We start from the raw sequence: 6,870 nt of genomic DNA on the forward strand, positions 1-6,870 counted from the left end.
TACATTTTGTTTATCCATTCATCTGGTGATAGGCACATAAAATCAGATCTCCCAAATTTAAAGACCCAATCCAGAAATGGGCTCTGAAATGAACAGACACTTCTCAGACAAAGAAGTAGAAACAGCAAATAAACATATGAAAACATGTTCAACATCACTGGTCATCTAAGAGATGCAAATGAAAACAACACTAAAATTCCACCTCATCCTAAAAAGAATGGCTGCTATCAAATTTTTTTCTACTTTTTACCATTATGAATAATGCTGCTGTAAACATTAATGTACAAGTTTTTTCATCAACATACTATGAAGTCACTTAGATATATCTAAAGCAAAAACTGCTGGGTCATAATGGAATTCTGGTTAGCTTTCTGAGGAATTTCCCAACTCTTCTACAGGGGCTGAACCACTTTACATCCCCAGAAGGATGCATGAGATTCCCCATTTCTCCATGTCCTCATCAACACTTCTTACTTTCTGAATGCTGATAGCTGCTACAATTACTGCCAGCCAGTGGGTATGCGATAGTCTCTCCCTGTGGTCTTGGTGCTTATTCTTCTAATGAATTGTGATAACAGTGTTTTCATGAGCTCACGGTCCATTGCATGTTGTCTTTGGAAAAATATCTACTCAAACTTTTCACCCACTTTTTAATTGAATTGTCTCTTATTGTTGGTTTTTAAGGATTTTTATATGTTCTGAATGATCCTTATCCAAAATAAGCTTTATTCTTTTCTGAGCCTGTAAGTTTTTTTATTTTCTTTTAAATCAAATTTACACAAAGACGCCCATGGCCTGATGCACATTAGCTTGAGTCTTCAGAAATCCTAGAAGTTACATTTTTTATAAAAGAATTTTACAACATTCATTAATCAAAGCAATAATAATTTTTCCATACAAAATGTCTATTATTGAAGCAGCAGAATTAAAAAAAAGGTGAAAAGAGATAAAGGTTTACAATAAATAATCATTTTGCATACTCAACAAGTGGAAGGCATATTATTAGCCAAAGTAGTCACAATGAACACAATAGACCTTAGAGTTCAGCTCATTAAATAGCCATATGAGAAACTAAAGGAGTCTATTAACTTTCCCTGATACTAAATGAAAATTTCAAGAAGCAATTATTTTTGTGTCTAATGAGCAACAACATAAAACCAGCCAACCCCTACACCAGGTACTAAACATCTTCCCAACATTGGACTGAAAAACAACAACCAAAGCCTGCAAATGAGACTTAAAGACTCCTCTCAGAAACCAGAAATGTAGGGTCTTTGGGAATTGGTAGAAGGATGTGAACAGCAGCCTGACTGGTGTAAATGTACTCACTTTACAGACCAGCTTTGATCTCCAAAAGTCAGATGTGGATGTGTGTTATTCACTATGAAACTTATTTTACATGTACCAGAAATGTTGCTAAAGATGGTCTATAGTAAATCCATTTAAAATAAAGAATCCTTTGTGAGCAAAAATAACTCTCCAGGTAATCTGTTCTGTAAATTTGGATTTTCAAACACCTTATTTTCTTAAAACAGGGCATGCCCTGAAATGAAATAACAGCTGAACATTACCAATTATTCTGCAAAGATAGAAAGCAAGAAATCACCATTGCAAGGGTGCAGCTTTGGTTTCTGCATTTTTTTTGAATGCTGAGATTCCATTACAATTCTGAAAGAATGGCTGCTATCAAGTTTTTTCTACTTTTTACCATTATGTATAATGCTGTTGTAAACATTAATATGCAAGTTTTTGCATCAACATGCTTTCAAGTCTCTCAGATATATCTAAGACAAGAACTGCTGGGTCACAGGGGAATGCTTCTTTTTCCCAGGTCATCTCCTGCCTCATCCTCCTCTGCTGCTGCTTCCAACCATGTTCCAACATTATTCGCCCCCTAATTACTTCAAAATATTGCTCAGTTTAATTTACTTATTGTTCCAGCAAGATTTATTGACCACCTGCTATACACCAGACTTATTACTGGTGGCTAGGAATGTAGTCAGAGCAAAACGTACAACATTCCCGCTTTGCCTGCATTTATTTTATTTAAAGAAATTATTATAGTAATGCACTGTAAGTGTAGATGTAGCAGCAGAAGAGAATGCTCGCAGAAAAAGTAGGAGGGAACTGAATTTATATTCATAGAAGAAAGAAAGGCTTTCTGGTGGAGATGACTTCAGGGCTAGGTAAGAGAAGATGCTGAGAGACCCCAGAACAGGTAGGACAGCAAATGGAATATTCAAGAAGCCAAAGCCCAAACAGTGGGAAGAGATGACAGGTCTGGATAGGGGAAACTGCCTGATCGTGAGAGACACTTCCTTTATGCTAAGGACTTTGATTTTCATCCTAAGTGTTTGGAGGTTACCACAAAGGAACATTTTCATTACCAGGCACACCAGTCTAGAGAAAGAAAAGCAATCACTCGGCAGGCTGAGGTAGGAGGATCACGGTGAGTTCATGACCAGCCTGGGCTACATAGTGAGTTCCAGGTCAGTCTCAATACATAGTGAGACCCTGTCTCAAAAAACAAAACAAAACAAGACAAAGCAAAAGCAAGAGCAAGAGAATACTAGGGTCATGGCCTTCGAGAGTGGACTTAGAGGCACAGTGGCCCTTCCTTTACCAAAACTCACATGTTCCCACCAATGACCATCAAAATGTTCCCCTGGCATCCCTAAGTGTCACTCATTGTTCATTTTAGAACATATATGTTGAATGTCTACACTTTGTGAGGGATTAGAGACACACAGATCAACATGACACAGTCCTAATGAAGTTCCTGGTCCGGCGGGCGGGGAGGGACCAGTACAGCAATTATAATGGCAGTATTAGAGTTTTGAGGTCATCATAGCACAAGGGCCACAGAGGCAAAGCCTGAGATTTGAGTACAGTGAAGTTCTGGAACTCTATGCTTGGGTGTTTTGAATGCAAGTCTATGTTAGGTAGAAACTGAGAGAGTTTTAAAGCGAAGAAATAATAATGCTGAAATGCACATCTTTTCAGGCTGCTGAAACTTAGTCAAACATAGAGATGCTGTATGTAATCATAGCATTCTTTTAAAGTACAAAAGAAAAGGCACTCTTAATTCTGGGAATAATCCTCAAAAGAAGCTAGAAAAGAAATATTCCTAGCATTTTGTTTTGTAATAATAGCCAGTGGGCATAATAGCCAGCTTCTTCTTATAACCATATCTGAGACTGGATACTTGTAAAGGAGATAGGTGTATTTAGCTCACAGTGTTGGAGGCTGCAAGTTCAAACATTATGGCATTCACTCTGATGAGGTTCTTCTGTCCCTATCACCTCTGTGGATGTCAGGCATTACCATGGCAGGAGAGTGTGCGAGAGAGGGAGGCCACAGAACCAGACAAGAAACCAGAGAGGGACTGGGATTCCACAGCACTGTGTTAACCCCTTACAAGGACATATCTCCAATGGCCTAAAAGCTTCCCAGAAGGCCTTGCCTCTTAAAGGTCCTGTCACATCTCACACTACCACATTGAGGACTGTGGCAAACAACACAAAACAGTAGACGATATGTGCATATGTTTCAAAATTCTCAAGTTACAAGACCAGACTTACTGAAAAATGACATTTCTTTCCACATCCAAGCGATTCTTGATTCCAGGTTCTTATAAATCACTGCAAACAAAAAGCCTCCCTCACTAAAATCAATAAATATTTACAGATAGTAATTGGATAAACATACTGCTTTGTTGCTATGCTATATAATATTTCTTGGAGATCATTGCCTATTACCACACATAGAACTATGCCATTCTTTTTAGCTGATGTTTAAGTCTTCTCTTATGGGGATGTATCATAATTCATTTAATCAGTTCCCCATTTCCCACAGATAGACTCCCACTCAAGTGACACTTTTCTGCTCCCATAAAAAAGTCCTGTAACGAGTATTCTTGCACATGCATTGCTTTGCCTAAGAATGACAATGTGTGTAGGATAAATCCCTAAAAGTTAAAAGTGAGGGACAATCTGTTCACTGAAGGTATGTGTATTTTTAATTTACCTAAAAGTTTCCCTACTTGTTAAAATTTGTAATACATATATATTCCCCAAACAATGCCTATATCTAATTGTAAAAATATTCTGAAACTAAACTTTGTGGTCATTACTATTTGTAGGAGGACAACATTATATCATCTTAGGTTTAATTTCAGTATTTCTTATTAATGAAATTGAACATCTTTTCCTATGTTTCAGAGCCACCTGATTTTTTAAAAAGCACTGTGACAGGTGCTATCCTTGGTTTATTTTACAATGGGTTGTTGATAACTCTCTTAACTATAGGATTTCTTTTTATAGTAATGAAATTAAGGTCTTTGTGAAATGAGCTGCAGTAATATTTTCATTTTATTTTTTTGTTTGCTTCTAAAGTAAAAATAAAAGTTTATTCATGACACAGTACACTGGAGGCAAAGTGTTTCACATCACAGACTTCACTTCCAACTCCTCATAACGTTCATTTCTTTAGCTTAAAGGAGAGGCTGGACAGGGAGCTGGGCACCCTAGGCAACTAGAGAAAGGGGCTGGGGGAAAGCGCGACCGTGTCTTCATGGGGAACAGCCGAGGGTCTGTTAGTCGCAAAGGGATTCTCCAAGGCATTAGGCGGGCACAGGGAGCCCTCAGTTCAGCCGTCTCCACCGCACAGGTACAGCAGAGCTTTCTGGTAGCCGCCCTTGGTGTCTTGCTGGATGTAGGAGTACAGGGACTTGCCATACTTCTTTTTGAACTCGGACCTAATTTTCAACATGTCCACTTCACCGTGGGAGACCGTGATTCTGATCAGGACCTTATCTCAGGTTCCCTTGCCCTTCATGGAGTCATACAGCCGGTCAGCGAAGTTCAGGGGCTTGCTCTGGATGCACTGCACCAGGTTCAGGAAGGCATTTTCCAGGTCTCCTTTGACTTCCTTCTTGATGCTCTCCAACGTATCATAAGGGCTGTAGTTCTTGTATCTCTCAAGGACTTTCTGCAGGTGGCACAAGCTCCACTAGGTCATGGTGCTGATCCACTTGGGAACATCCATTCCTTTCCTCTTCACACTGGCATCGTAGAGATCCCGGGCATCACGGTCACTCCAGGTCAGTCTTTTACATTTCCTTAGAGACTCTGTTAATTTCCTGCAGCTCCTGGTTGGTACTTGAGCAGACCATCTTGATAGTCCTCATCAGTCGGGCCGGGGATTTAGCTCAGCGGTTCGGTGGCCTTCCTTGCAAGCGCAAAGACCCGAGTTTAATCCCCGGTACCAAAAAAAAAAGAGTCCTCATCGGTCCCCAGCCCCCTTCCTGGAGGCTTTTAGCTCGGAAGCGTCATACTGAGCAGGTGTCTTTAGTAGGCCCAAAATCACCGACTCCCGGTGGCCAGATAAGGCTTTCAGCGCTGACGCGAGTTCCTTCTTGGTCCTCCTGTGGTAGGCGAAGGCGATTTGTCTCTGTGGATTGCTGCGGTTGGTCAGAATGTTGACTATGGTGACTTCGTCCATACCTTTGGTCTCGATGGCCATATCGATGTTCAGGGCGTCCCGCTCAGCGTCAAAATTGGTGTAGGCTTTGAAAGATCCATAGGCACTTGCGGGCGTCGAGTGATCACCCTCCAACTTGCACAGAATTTTCCTAAACTGTGGACATTTTGAAGAAGCAGGGCAGAGCGGATTGTTGCGAGGGTCCTGGAAGCCGAGCCAATAATATTTTCATTTTAATTTTTCTTTTGATTTCATTTCTGATACTTTTACCATATACAGATTTCTTTAGTTTTATGTAACCTAAATTATCTGTCCCACTTTTATGTAAAACTTAACAGGTTTTGGTTCAAATTTATAATGTTTCCCTATTCTAAGAATATTTCCTTAAAAAGATTGTCCCATGTCTTCTTTCTGTAATTTTATTATTGTACTTTTAATCGTCAACTTATTTTGATATAAAATAGGAAATTCAACTTTAATTTTTTTCCAGATTATTGGACAATAATTGCTTGAATGCCATTTTTTCAATATTGACATTTCCTCCTCTGACCTGAAATCTCACTTTTGTCATATACAAAATTCCGAGAATATTCGACCCTATTCTAGTGCCATTTCTCTTCCTGTTTTTGGTGAACCATATTATTTTAAATTAAGAAATATTCCCCTGCTTTATTCTATTTTTAAAAATTTCATGGCTAATTTGGTATGTTTATTTTCCTATGAAAACTTTAAAATTAGCATATGTGGCTCCAAAAGAAAACATTCGTCCATAATTTTATGGAAATCTTATTAAATGTATAGATTGATTAGAGATAATTAAAACTATGATACTGAGTCCTCCTATCTAAAAAAGACTAAACTTTCATTTGTAGAAAACTGATTTAGTGTCTTTTGGTACAATTTTAAAATATTTTTCATACACAATTCTAGTTAAAATTATACTCGAGCATTTAAACATCTTAATTTCTTATGTAAGACTCTTCTTCCTCACTATATACCTAACTGGTTTTAGTTAAAAACAGAGATTTTTATTCTCTGCACATTAATTTTGTCCAGCACCCTACTGATAGTTGTTTTGTTGGTTGTCCTACATGTTAGTTAACAATTATATCCGTTTTTTGATATATATTTTCTGTCCTCACAAATGTTTACATTTCTAAGCACTCACCCTTCTGTCAAATAATTTTGTCTAACATCCTTTAAATAATGCTAATAATAGTAATCATAAGTACATGCATATTTTTATTGTTCTCCACTTTCATGGAAATATATCTAGTATTTCTCTAATAAACATATTTCTGCTTCTTAGGATGAGATGTCTGAGATGTGAGGTATATTTATCCTTTCATCTTCTTTTAATCAAGATATACATTGAATATTAGTAAATAC

At 38.1% G+C, this 6,870-nt stretch overlaps 1 pseudogene; it reads right to left on the bottom strand.

Annotated features, from left to right (window-relative positions):
- Positions 1-4,641: 4,641 nt before the first annotated feature.
- On the bottom strand, positions 4,642-5,713 carry LOC104849462 (annotated as a pseudogene).
- Between the last annotated feature and the right edge of the window lie 1,157 nt (positions 5,714-6,870).

Source organism: Fukomys damarensis, unplaced genomic scaffold (assembly GCF_012274545.1).
Source record: "Fukomys damarensis isolate Sample0158 unplaced genomic scaffold, DMR_v1.0_HiC HiC_scaffold_14, whole genome shotgun sequence".
NCBI lineage: Eukaryota > Metazoa > Chordata > Mammalia > Rodentia > Bathyergidae > Fukomys > Fukomys damarensis.